Source organism: Dipteris shenzhenensis, chromosome 20 (genome assembly GCF_047967505.1).
Source record: "Dipteris shenzhenensis isolate YYH24624 ecotype China chromosome 20, Dip_SZ_1.0, whole genome shotgun sequence".
In the NCBI taxonomy this organism is placed as follows: Eukaryota; Viridiplantae; Streptophyta; class Polypodiopsida; order Gleicheniales; family Dipteridaceae; genus Dipteris; species Dipteris shenzhenensis.
Genome location: NC_141615.1, coordinates 14,299,086 through 14,313,113, shown reverse-complemented (window position 1 = coordinate 14,313,113; position 14,028 = coordinate 14,299,086).

Genomic DNA, 14,028 nt, shown 5'->3' with positions numbered 1-14,028 from the left:
TTGTCTTGTCAGGAAGATATTTTTGGCATCTTCTAGCACAATGATAGTGACTTATCTTTTTTGTGATTGCAGTATCTATTCTCACCTTCCATATTTTGCCAAAACACGTGGATGCCTTGCAATTTGGTCATACGAAATTCATTTTTTCGACACACACAACATTTCTCGCATCTCTTCATGATTACCATGAGTGAAATTTAAGAACATACATTAGGGGAGAAATGGGGTCTCAAAAGGGCCTCTAATTAGTGTTGCCTAATTTCAAGGGATTATAGAGCAATTTGAGATTACTAATGAGAGTTCTTTGAGGTGTGGGGCAATGGAATGTTGAAGTTTACAAAAGCATTTAAGGGCGTGGAGACCTCTAACCCGGAGTTTGGACCCATGATCTTCACTCCTAGTCCTTCATCTAATCTCCAATCTAAGGGATACATTAAAATTTGAGGTAGAGCACTCCCAGCCATTAGATCAAGGGGCATATCTAAGGGATACCACCAAAGGATGGAGGGACAAAATATCACATGGTGTGTGTAGGTGTGCCTGAGTTAGGTGTGACTGATGATGTGTCAATCAGTAGGTGTGATTGAGTGAATATAGGAGTGTGGTGTGTGATTGAGAGATAATTGTGGATCTAGAGATGCTCTCTCAAGCTCACAAATGATGTCACTCTTGGATGTAACTTGTGCCTATATATTGGACATATCTCTCATGAATAAAGTCTCCCTTTTCATCATCTTGCTCTCTCCATCTTGTCTCCATGCTACTCCAACAACCTTCACCAGCACTCTCTCTTGCACTGAGACTTTCATTGCTACTTGAATTCCCACATCCACCTCTACCTTAACTACAATATCCACCTCCAATACCAACCAGTATCAGGACCACCAACACATACAACTCCACTATCGGTAGCTATTAGGACAGCCATCAAGACAACTAGGGACATCAACAAGGGGTTTCCTCTATAGAAATGTATGCATCTCTAACTCTCTCTCTCTCTCTCTCTCTCTCTCTCTCTCTCTCTCTCTCTATCTATCTATCTATCTCTATCTCTCTGACCACACTCTTTAACATACAAAATTTGCAGAAGTTGAAATGTGCAAAAGAATGCCATTTGCAACTTTGGGTAGAAACCAACCTCGCAAATTACATTCTTTCACACATCTTAACCCTCTCTCTCTCTCTCTCTCTCTCTCTCTCTCTCTCTCTCTCTCTCTCTCTCTCTCTCTCTCTCTCTCTCTCTCTCTCTCTCTCTCTTTGTGCGTGCGTGCATGTGTGTGTGTAGGTTGACTTGGGTTGGTTTCGAGGATTTACATCAGGTGTACATATGATCAAATCTATTGGCTAAATAAGTGAAGGTCTGATTCAGATAATGGGGCTGCTTAGGGTGATATTTCCTCTTACTAGTATGATATCACTTCCTATATCTCAGAATCAGAGTAATGCTTTCGAAAGTAGATTCCCTAGAGGTATAAGGGTAATACCATCCCACGATTTGAGGCACAGGAGTCCCCATAATACTTTGAAAGTCATCATCACATGTGGAGGTACTTTCATGGATGGTTCTGATTGAGGAAGGAGGATCCACCCTATTGATTTCTAATAACCATCATGTCGTCCCTTTGCTAGTGCAACTATAACATTTCCTAATCTACTGCATAATAATGGCATAGAAGACTATATTTTTGCATTTGATTCATTGGATTGGCCCTAGCAATACAAATCTTTCCTTGGTGTGTATTTAAAATTCATCACCCATGTTTCTTTCTCTTTCTTTGACACTCAAAACATATATACACTTGCAACAACTCAAACATGCAAAAGAATGTGTTTTGGGAGGTTAAGATCTATCCAACCTCCCAAATCGCATTCTTTTGCACAAAATCTCTTGCATCCTTTTTTAATATCACCTTGTTCTGAGTCTCTCCAACCTAACACAAAATAAGGGCACAAGAATCTCTCTCTCTCTCACGTGCGCATACGCGCACCCACTTCAAACATCCCAAATTTTGCAACAAATGAAACACACAAAAGAATGTGATTGGGAGGTTGAAATCTAATCAACCATCTAAAATGTATTCTTTTGCACATAATCTGCATCTTTTTTGTATTGAGTTTGTTCTGAATCTCTCTCTCCAGAGAGAGAGAGAGAGAGAGAGAGAGAGAGATTCCAAACTAGAAGAAAGTTGGCATTGGGAAAAATGTGTAGCAAAATGCAATTTGCAAGATTGGGAAGATCCCAACCTTGCAAATTGTATTTTACTGCACATTTTTGGCTAATGCAAATTTTTGGATGTTAGGGAGAAGAGGAGAGAAATAATGGATGGAGAGAGAGAGAGAGAGAGAGAGAGAGAGAGAGAGAGAGAGAGCCCAACGTCTACATCTTACCATTTTTGGTTGAGTGTTCACTTACTTGTGAAATATCAGTTGGCCTCTCCACCTTGCCATTTTTTATTGAGTGTCCATTGGCCCCTCTCTGCCTTATGATTTTTGATTGAGTTTTCACTTTTTCACTTGTGAAATGTCCATTGGAATTTCCTTGGCAAGGATTTTTATTTGATTGTATGATGTGTGCATGGTGTGTCTTTTGATGTTGATAACTAATACTTATCCAACCAATACTTTTCTTAGCACATACTTTGCTATCATCGTTGGCTGGTATTTTCTTTTGCATATAGCCATTACTTTGTAATGTTCTTCTAGTCCTAGTTTAGGGTCTATAGCAATGGCAAGGATAAAGAAAACTGTTAGAGAGAAGGAAGAGGATCCACCAATAGCAAAAATTGCAGTAGCACCATCTAAAGGGAAGAACTCATGCTAAGAAGGGAAAGTTTATGCACCTTCTTAAACAAGTGAGAAAGAGGAGATTTTTGTTGAAAGTGAAAGTGCTAATAAGATATTAAAAAAGCTCAAAAGGAAATGGGATATTTCATTCCTAAGGCACCTTTCCAAAGGCTTTTCAAGGAAGTTTGTGACTGCTAGAGCCGGTTATAGATGGCAGAGAATATCTATTTGGCCACTTCAAGAGGCTACATCAAATTTTGCTATAAATTTATTATCTCGATCATCATCTAAGAAGTCTAGAATATCTTTTGTACCATTGGATTTATAAGTGAGAATTGTTTTGCAAACTTTAATGCCAAATGATTGAATAACTCAACAAAAACTGTGATTGGCATGTAGATTTTTATTTTGCAAATTCTAGTAGCAATCGTTGGCTATAAATAGTGATGTACTTTTGTAAACAACTTGGATCTATAGCTCTCTGTCACCCTACCTTGAGGAATTGGCAAATCAATTGTGTTCCAAGCTGGGAGGTCTAGTTTTTTCAATGCACGATGTGTGTTGCCCTTGTTTAGTATTTGGTAAAAATGATCATAGAAATATATACCTAATTGAGCTAGATGTGTCGTAGATCTAGTACTTTGATATTGCAATTCCCTTATGGATCAGTGTAACACATCCATGAATACTAAAATGCATTCCATCAGTTGCCACTACTCATTGGATGAAAGATATATATATGAAGCAAAAAGAAAAACAAAGTGGGTCAAAATATAAAGCAAAAAAATTATGGTTATGTTATATAAAGGCTTGAAGAAGTCAATTACAATTTATTTCTTAGGCACATGTATAAATTGTGTTATGAGGGTAGTTTCTTCTGAAGTAGGGGCATCAATTTCATAATATATATTTATGTTGGAATCATATATGATTATGTTAATCAATGTTTTGAAATTTGTTTGGATACTGTTGATTTTATACATTGTTGTTTGTGTCATTTTTCAGCTGTTTTGGCCTTCTTATAAATTTAGTGGAGTGTGAGAGGTAAGCAGATTGTGTGGGACATAATTTCAGTAATGTGCTTAAGAAAGAGATTTGGCCTGTCTAACAACTCCCAACCCTCCAAATCACTTTCTTAAGCACACTTTTGCATATGTTTCTTGTTGCATATTTTGTCTTGCTCTTCTTTCTCTATAGGGCCAATAGGAACACATTTTCTACATTGTTGGTTGTGTTACCTTTCAGTTGGGTTGGACTTTTGATCAATTTAGTGGAATGTGAGAGAGAAACAAGTTGTTTGGTATAGTTTTCAATAATGTGCTTAAGAAAGAAATTTGGCTTGTTGGATAATTCCCAACCCTCCAAATCGCTTTCTTAAGCGCATTTTTGCATATCCACTTGTTACAGGTTTTGTGTTGCTCTTCTTCCTCTATATGGACAATAGGGACTGCTTCTCTAATGAAGCGTTTGCTTGCAGGTTGGAAGAATATCATGGCAAGGACAAAGTAGATAGCCAGGGTGGTTGGTAAGGGGCCTCCCATTGCTCAATCTGACACTACCCTTGTTGCTAGTGCCAGTGTCAGAGGATCTCATAAGAGGAAAGGGAAGTCCACACATATCCTCAAACAGGCAAAGAAGAGGAGGGTTTCTCAAAGGGTGTCAGTGTTTAGGGAGATAAGTAAGGCACAAAAGTCCATGGGATATGCAATACCAAAGGATCCCTTTCAAAGGCTTGTGAGGGAGATATGTGATGGTTGGAACATCATGCAACCATAGGCTGGTTCAGCTCAATCACCAGTTATGTGATTTTCCTGAACCAGTGTGGTTGAACATACATTGAAGGATTTTGAGACACTTAAGAGATTTCATTATAGATACGACATAATCCTTCATCCTTGATATTGGGTGGATCTCAAAATGAGGGATATTCTATTTGTGCCACCAATAAGGAAACCAAAGGATGAAGGGATAAATATAGTGGAGGTAACACACAGCAAGGATACAAGGAGCAAGACTACTTATGAGGAGGCCATGAAAGAGCAAAGGGATGCTTCCAACAGGAAATTCATCCAAGAGACTACCCCAAGGAAAGAAGAAAGAAAGAAAGAAATTTTATTAAAGGTCCACGGAAGGCCATACATGGCCTATGGGACACAAAATCATCCGAAAGGAAAATACATCATCAACGATGCGCCAACTAGGTGGCCTCATCGTAATACAGCTAAGATGCCAAAAATGGCTACAAAAATCCTAAATACAAAATGAAATGAAATAGAGTACCAAAAATGCCTAGATACAAAATGTAAAATATGAAATATGAGGAACATCGTCTTCCCTAAGGGGTCTGTGATCCAAAGAAATGATGGAAGTCATGGCCATCGACCATGCCTCCTGCCATGAGTGTGAAGATCTGGGCAAGTGTCAAGTGGGCTGCTGGCGGTGCCAAGTCTCCATGGAGCAATCTCCTCCGAAAATCTGCCATCATCCTCCGTCGTCTAGAAATAAAACGACGGGTACGGCCTTTGTGTAAGATCATCCTGCGGTGCTGCCGGATCATGTCATATGTACATCCTTGGGGTGGAACCATCGGTGCTCTCTGGCAAGATGGGCTATCTCTGTGCTCATGGTCCTGCGCCTCGTCTTGCTCCTCATGAATAACCAGGTCTCTGGTAGGGATGCGACGGTGCTCTCTGAGGAATCTCTCTCTGAATCTGGTGATCTCCTTGATGAACAACGCTAACCAATACTGATCCTCATACTCCATAATCCGAGAGAGAGGTCCAAATCCGTGCCCAAATAAACAGTGAAATCTGCGACGGATCTCATAATATAAAGGGCATCTGCAAACAAAGTGCTCCTCAGTCTCCACCTCCCCCATAGTGCAACAAGGGCATATCCTAGTCTCTCGCCTGGGTCTATGTCCGGTAGCTGTACGACGCATCCTGCCGGCCTCAACGTCTAATATGTGGGAAGATACCCTGAGCTGGCCCAAGGCAATCCTGAGTGAGTGCAACATATGAACGCCGATATATCCTGGGGATATGATGAAGCCATCCTCTGAAATCCTGAGAAAATGGTCATGATATGTGGCCATCTTCGTAGGAAGCTCCGTGGGATGAACCCAAGTGCGAAACGTGTGTAGCTGCAACAAATCTGCCCTGATAACCTGACTGAGCTCATGTCGAGTGAGAGGGAGGGAGGGGCATCTATGCTATATCGAAATGGTGGCAGCCTATCCATATCCAAGCCCAACGAGGTGAGCCATGTCGCTAACATCTGTGAGGATGTCAATGCTAGCCATTGTAATCGTGCTCTGCCTGCTGCTGAGTCTCCGAGCGCCCTGATCCTATGCAAGTATGTAACTGAATGAAATGCTGCATCTAGCGCTAGGGGTGTAGCTCCGAACTCTGCGAGCATAATCTGATGCGGTACTGTGGGCTTCGCTCTGATCAATCTGGAGAACATGATGATCTGTAACCTCTCTACTCGTCTCCAATCTGCAACACTGAGATCTCCTGCCCAAAAGGGGCTAGCATACATGGCTGCAGGTCTCACCAGCATATCGAAAAGTAAGGACTTCGTGTCGGGATGCTGAAAATGTGACTGTGCACACTGCCTTTCGAGAAGAGCCAGGGCGGCATACCCTCTACTGATCCTATCTCATGCTGCATGCGTCATGGTGAAGACTGGACCTCTAAATGTGGCACCCAAATATGTATAGTCCCTGACTAGCTCCACCTCCTACCCATCAAATGTGAAAGAGAACTCGCCTCTCCTATAAACCTGGTATGACGTGTTGAAGACCATGACTTTGGTCTTCCCAAGGTTTACAGACAACCCTCTGTCCTGACAAAAGCTGTGGAGTGCATGGAGATTATGTACATCTCTAACTCATCGATATAGAGACCAAAGAGTGTCGGAGACAAAGGACACCCCTGCTTCACCCCTATCGTACTGCGTACTTCCTCGGACAGCCCCGCCCGTGTCTTGACTCTACCTGTGACTCTCTCATACAAGGCCATGATCGCCCATTGAATCTCCCCATTGAATCCCAAGTCACGAAGTCGCTGGAAGAGTTTGAAACGTGGCACAGTGTCAAATGCCTTTCTGAAGTCCACGAAGCAACAATAGAGCCGTTGCTTACGTGACTTCGCCTCCTCAATCAAAGCCCCGAGTGTGAAGATATGATCTAGAGTCGAGTGCTCTGCATGAAATCTTGTCTGCCCTCTAGCTCTCATACCTGTCACCTCGGCATGGTCATTTATATGTCCTTCTAGAATGGTCGCATAAATCAAGGCCGTGACATGGCCAATCATAATGGTCCTGTAGTTCGACGCCTCCAAAGGATCCCCCAACTTGTGTATGGGTACTATAGTGTGAAGATATGAGCTAGAGTCGAGTGCTCTGCACAAAATCCTGCCTGCCCTCTAGCTCTCATACCTGTCGCCTCGGCATGGTCATTTATATGTCCTTCTAGAATGGTCGCATAAATCTTGGCCATGACATGGCCAATCATAATGGTCCTGTAGTTCGACGCCTCCAAAGGATCCCCCGACTTGTGTATGGGTACTATAGTATTTTCTAGCCAACTAGGTGGAAGACTTGTACAAATGGACTCGTTAAAAAGACGGGAAAGGACTGTAGCTAAGGCATCAATCCCATGGATTACATACTCCGCTTGCAATCCATCATGGTCCTTAGCTCTCCCAGTCTTCAAACGATGAACTGCTGCTCGGACACTACTGGATGAGAATAAGGCAGAGGAGGTGGGTCTAGGCACATGGGATAAGTCGATCCTGGAATATCATATAAAGTGGAAGTATAGGCAAGCCAAACCTGCGGGTCTGTAAGAGGAGTTTGAGATTTCAAGCGAAGGAATTTCTTCCAGAATTCCTTGGAATCACAGCTGAAGAGAAAACTTCTCAGCTCCTCCTCATTCCGGGCTAGAAATTGGCGCTTTTTGCATCGCACCAAACGCTTGTAACTCTTCTTGGTCTCAATGAGGAGGGGAGACTTCTCCTGTGTCTCAAGGCGAAGCTTCCTGCGGAGTTCTTTACACTCCTCATCGTACCATCCATTACAAGGAACAAGACCGACTGGTGGAGGACTGGATGTGTGGCAAGTGACGGGGAAGGACTTGTGGGCTGCCGAGATGATGGAGGTATGTACAAGGTCCCATCGATCCTGTGTGGAGGGTAGGGCATCGAGAAGGTGCGGACGGAGAAGACTACTCAGGTGCTGGCTATAAATATCATCGAACTGGTGGTCAAAATGAACCTCATAGTATGGCTGACGCTCATGATGTCTAGAAGGGGGGGCATGAGGAATCTTGGTAAGAATAAAGTGCAGACGTGCATGATCGGCTGAAGGCATAAGAGGGTCGACTGTGAGGTTATGTACAAAAGGGATTAAAGTTGGGGGACCCACGACGTAATCAACGACGCTCGTACCACCACCCACGAAGGGAAAACATGTGGCTGTGGGTGAATACGGCCACTGTCGAAGTCCATTATAAATGACCATGCCATGCGATGAGAGAAGCTCCAATAGGCGATGTCCCTGATCTGTCACCTCTACCCCTCTATCTGAAGATAAGCATAGAAAACTCTCATCTGGGGTAGCTGGAACTAAGACTGGATCCTTAGAAAACTCTCATCTGGGACCTTAGAAATAGTCAAAGGATAACTGAGTTGGGATCAAATATTAACCTCAAGTTTCAAGATGCCACTTTTGTCAGAGATAGATGACTGACCCAAGATTGTTTATGAGCTTTGATGTCACGAGGAGAGTGGTGACTGTGATACAATTCTTTTTTTATGTTCTCAGAGGTAATTGATCTTCATGCTTAGATGATGAATTTGGGTTGAGTTTCTTGATTAATTGATGATATGGACTGAGTTTCTTATACAATGCATTGATAACAATATTTTTACCAACATTCACAAAGCAAGGTTAAAAGAGTGGCAACAACTTGAGGTTCATGTACTTGATCCCTGCATGTCTCCCTTACTATGAAATCCAAAGGTTCCTACAAGTGATCTTGTCAAGTGGTTTAAACACTGTGACTTCACCTTGATCACTCTCACCTCTTACCTTATCACTCTGAGTAAGTGAATAATACATTTTACTTCATTTCTTCTATCATTTGTTGTTGTAATGTTGACTGATGTATCTGTCTTTTTTTCTAGCAACCATTGGAGACTATTGTGTATCAATCTCCAACAAAAAACAAGCCTTTCGTATGAATTCTCTCTATGGAACACATACCAAGCTTGATCTATATGTTTCCTTTCAATAATAGAGCCCTATATAAATAAAACTATGAGTTGTTACTTCACCATTGCTAACAGTAGGATTTTATCTTGTAGAGGCTTGAAAAGATTATTCAATGTCTTGGGTCATTGTCCTCCAAGTGTGGACCTGCTAGATAGTGTTCATATTTTTGACTTAAAGGTAAGGACATTTCCGGATGTTCAATGATTTTTTTGGCCCTCTCAATTATATAAACCATATCTTAAGTTTGTGCAGGTGCCACAACAGGATGATTCCCATTCATGTGGGTGGAGGATAATGATCAATGCCAAGTATTTGTTAGTTACTTTGCAAATCCGCAACCAGGCAAGGTAAGTATACAAATATATATCTTCATAATGACTCTTGTACAAATGCCATTGTGAAATAAAATGTAATCTAATCTTTCTTATTATTGTTCTTGATTGCAGGTTTTAGAGGATAGCTTTACGTGGATGGATATAGATCCATGGTCATAGAAAAGCTCCTAAGTTATGCTCATAAAATATCCCGAGGGAGACACAAAGTGAAATCTAGAGCTAGTGCTTCCGAAACCAAGGAGCCTATTGTGGCTAAAGGGAAGGAGCCTACCACCACAAGTGGTATGGAGTAGGGGGGTGAGGAAACCATCATAGCTAAGGACGGTCCCAAAGTGGAAGAGAATCTTTCCAGTGAGGCCCATCATCAACATACAGAGGATCCATAGCAGCCTGATGAGAGCAGCCTTAGCCTTCACAGCAATAGCCTGATGATGAGCAGCCTTCATAGTAGTCTCTGACTTCATCTGCATAGGAGTAGCTACATATTGTCATCATGGTTGCACTTTAGATTTTTATTATGACTCACTCATTGTATTGATACAATAACTGTAATATGAGTTTTTATTTATCTCAACAATCCCATTTGGGACGTATCTGCTTATGTATCACTGATTTTTGTATTGATACAATTGACATGTAATATGAGTTTTGATTTCCCTCAATGATTAATCACATTTGAGATGTCTTTACATAAAATGATTCTCTCTTATTTGCAGTATGTATAACATGTAGCATTAGTCTATGGTAGAAATATTGAATTTAAAGCAAGAATGAAGGGTACCTTCTTACAAGGCTTTAAAGATAGTATATGAAAAATTAGTAAAATTAACAAAGATCGAGACCTTATCACCTGTAAAAACCATAAGCTTTCCATTATGAATAATTAATGTACAAAAGCTTCATATAAAATAAAAAAATTTAGTTTGCATTATTGTTTGTTACAACTGAAGGAGGAATGTTACAACTCAAAGTATGTATACAGCTTTAGAGCTAGACTAGTAGCATAGCTTCTCTAGTATGTTTCCCCAATAATTGAGAGTACAGAGTTAGACTAGTAGTAGAGGTTCTCTAGTTGCTTCTCGAATAGCTCAAGAAAGATGAAGATGAGATGTTGGAGTAGACGTTAGAGGAGCAAATGGTATAGGAGGAGCTGGTGCACGAGGAGAATATAGAGGATCGTGTAGGTGCATCACATGCTCCAGTTGCATTAGAGTCCTAAGGAGCGTCCAAGCATAGCGGAAGCTGAAAGTCTCCACCGTCACCCCAGCAATCGAAATTACATTTAGAACAAGATCCAAAAAAGTAGTAGCCTATGAATAAGGATAATCCTTATGAGTTGGATAGTGGTTAATAAATGTGTGGGGGTTAAAGGTCACTGTGCCTTTACCCCAGCTATGTACAATACTCAAACACATATATAAATGAATGAAAAAGAAGATTAGGGTGGTTTTGCACCCACCAAAACTTGTGTGGCTCTCTCTCTCTCTCTCCCTCTCTCTCCCTCTTCCGTTCTTGCTTCCGTTGAGAGCACTCTCAACTGGTATCAGAGCCCGGGTATTCTAGCTGAGCGTGCGTGAATGCTTGGAAGCTCAGCAGCTCTTTGCGAGGAAGGAGAAGCTCTGTGGGAAGCTTTGTGGGTGACTTTACTTGCATCCGTGTGTGCAGAGACTTGGAGGAACCTTTGGAAAAGTTACTTTGGTTTTGCGAAGTGGTTTTGAGAGCCTGTTAAGCGTTTTCAAAGAAAAAGTCATTTTTTGAGCTTTTCCCTTTTTCGTTCGATGACAAAGACTCCATATTGACTTGTAGAGGCAACTATTGCTTGCTTTTGGTGTCCACTTCACTTTAGGAGCTTGGAAACATCTTCATTCTTGAATCTGGGATCATTTCATTGGATTTCTGACTCACTGTGCCAGTTTTTGCGTTTTTTGCCCGGGTGTTGGAACTCAAGTTTGGAGCAACCATTTGTAGATCTGTCAGTTCTGGTGGACTCAGGAGGTCCTAAAACTTCTATGTTGCTCATCATTCGCACTCCGGTGGAGTTTACAAACAACTCTGTTTCCAAGAACGTTTTTGAGTTCGTGTGTTGGACCCAGTGATTGAGACCACGGTTTCCAAAACCGTCTGTCCCATTGCGTTTCGGACACCCAAAAACCCCTACCTGTCAGTTCTTCACGATTTGGTGGAGGATTTTCAGAGTTATAGATCTCTATGTATTCGATTTCGTCTCTCTCTTATGCATTTTTCATTCTAAGGTTTTGAAACCTTAGATTTATGCCACATGGCAGTGGATAAGTGTTGACTCCCATTTCTCACTCATCGATTGGGATTTTGGAGTTCTGGCAGAAGAGAGATATTTGCAGATTTTCTTGCTGAGTCCGATTATGCAATGGTGCCCATGTTTTGAGGCATCATGGTATGCATTGGGTTGCAGTGGATGATTTATAGGCCATTTGGATGCATTACGGTCCTTATTGGATGCGCTGATAGGCCCAAATTACCTTATGGGATGCTATTTTTTATGAACGCTTTGCACATGGATGCTATTTTATGCTGAGGGACAGCTTTGACACATTGCAGGTGATGCACTGATAGTGCTATGCTCTCTTGGATGAGATATTATTAATGCATATGCTAGTGGACAGTGTTTATGCTTGAGTCATTTAGCACTTATTGGCATTTTGGATTGCCATTGTAGTTGGCATTTTCTTTTGGGCTAGATTTGCTCATATGGATGCATAGTATATGCACATGAGTTAGATGCTTTGAGACATGAGTTTTGGTGATATTTCACTCTATCGTGGCATACACATTTGGGTGCATCTAGTATTTGGTGTGATTCTCTCTTGCAAGCATTAGCATTTGGGATTTTGTTTCATTTGCATCATGGCATCCTCTTCCATGTTTGAAAAGGAGTTTTTCAGCATTAAAAAGTTTGATGGGACAAACTTTTCTTTGTGGAAAGAACAAATAAGGGATGTGCTTATTCAAAAGAAGCAAATTAAACCCTTGGCAGGGATTGAAGCTAAGCCTGCAAATATGTCTGAGGATGATTGGAATGAGTTGGATGCATTAGCAAAGTCTACTATTAGACTTCATCTTGCAGAGTCAGTTTATTTCACAGTAGTAAATGAGTAGACTACGGAAGATTTGTGGAAGAAACTGTGTGCCACTTATGAGAAGGAAACTGCCTCTAATAAAATTTACCTCATGAAGAGGTTGTTTGAGTTGCAGATGAAGGAAGGGGTCTCCATTGCTTCTCACTTGAATGAATTCAATATTATTTCTAGCCAGCTTTAGGCTCAAAAAATGAATTTTGATACAGAGACTAAGGCAATTTTTTTCTTATTTCATTGCCATCCTCATGGGATACCTTCCGTACAGCTGTCAGTAACTCTGCACCTGGTGGAGTACTAAAATTTGATGATGTTGTGGGTAGCTTGTTGGCCGAGGAGATTAGACGGAAGTCTATGGATGGCAACAAGCAGGATGCAGCCTTAAATGTGCAAAGGGGCAGATCACAGTTCAGGGGGAAGTCCCAAGAAAGAGGGAAGTCTCGTAGCAAATCCAAGGCACGAAACATTGAGTGTTACCATTGTGGCAAGAAGGGCCATATGAAAAAGGATTGCTACAAGCTGAAAAGAGAGCAAAAGGATAAGAAAAACAATGCAAATTGGGGTGCAAATCAAAAGGAAGAGAGTCCAAGGGAGGACAAAGGAAAAGTGAAGATCGAGGAGATCAATGCAGTCACACATGATAGTGACAATGACGTTCTCTTCATGTCTAGTTTATCTGCAGAGTTGCTTACCACTTAAGATGATGCATATTCCCAGGATTGGATTTTGGATTCTGGTGCTTCAGTCCATGTTACTCCCCATAGGGAATGGTTCTCCACTTATGACAGTGGAAAGACAGGTTGTGTGCATCTTGGAAATGACTATGCATGTGACATAGTGGGAGCAGGTGACATAGTTTTCTTTTGCAAATGGGTCTGCATTTGTTTTGAAACATGTGAGACATGTGCCTAAGCTGATCAAGAGTCTTATTTCAGTGGGTCAGCTAGATGGTGCTGGTTTTCACACCACTTTGGGATTTCAGAGTTGGAAAATTCAGAAGGGCTCAATGCTTTTGGCTAGGGGTGCCAAGTGTGGGACTTTGTATCCCTTACATGTATCAAGGGTATTTGATCATGTTGTTGCAATAACCGAGCAGCCAAGCACTTCTTTGTGGCATTGCAAGTTGGGGCACATGAGCTAGAATGGAATGAAACTCTTATGCCGTTTGGGTTATGTACCGCATTTGAGTTTCTCTAATTTTGAATTTTGTGAGCACTGTCTCTATGGGAAGCATACTAAATCAGCCCATAAAAGAAGGGGAAAGAAAAAGTTTGAAATGCTTGATTTGGTGCATTCTGACGTATGTGGTCCCATGCCTACACGGTCATTAGGTGGGGCTGAATACTATGTGACATTCATTGATGATGCAACTAGGAAAGTGTGGGCTTATGCTATAGCTCGGAAGAGTGATGTGTTCCAGGTATTTTAAAAATGGTTGGCCTTGGTTGAGAATCAGTCAAGTAGAACGCTTAAATGCCTACGGACTGACAATGGTGGAGAGTATCTCTCTAATGTCTTTC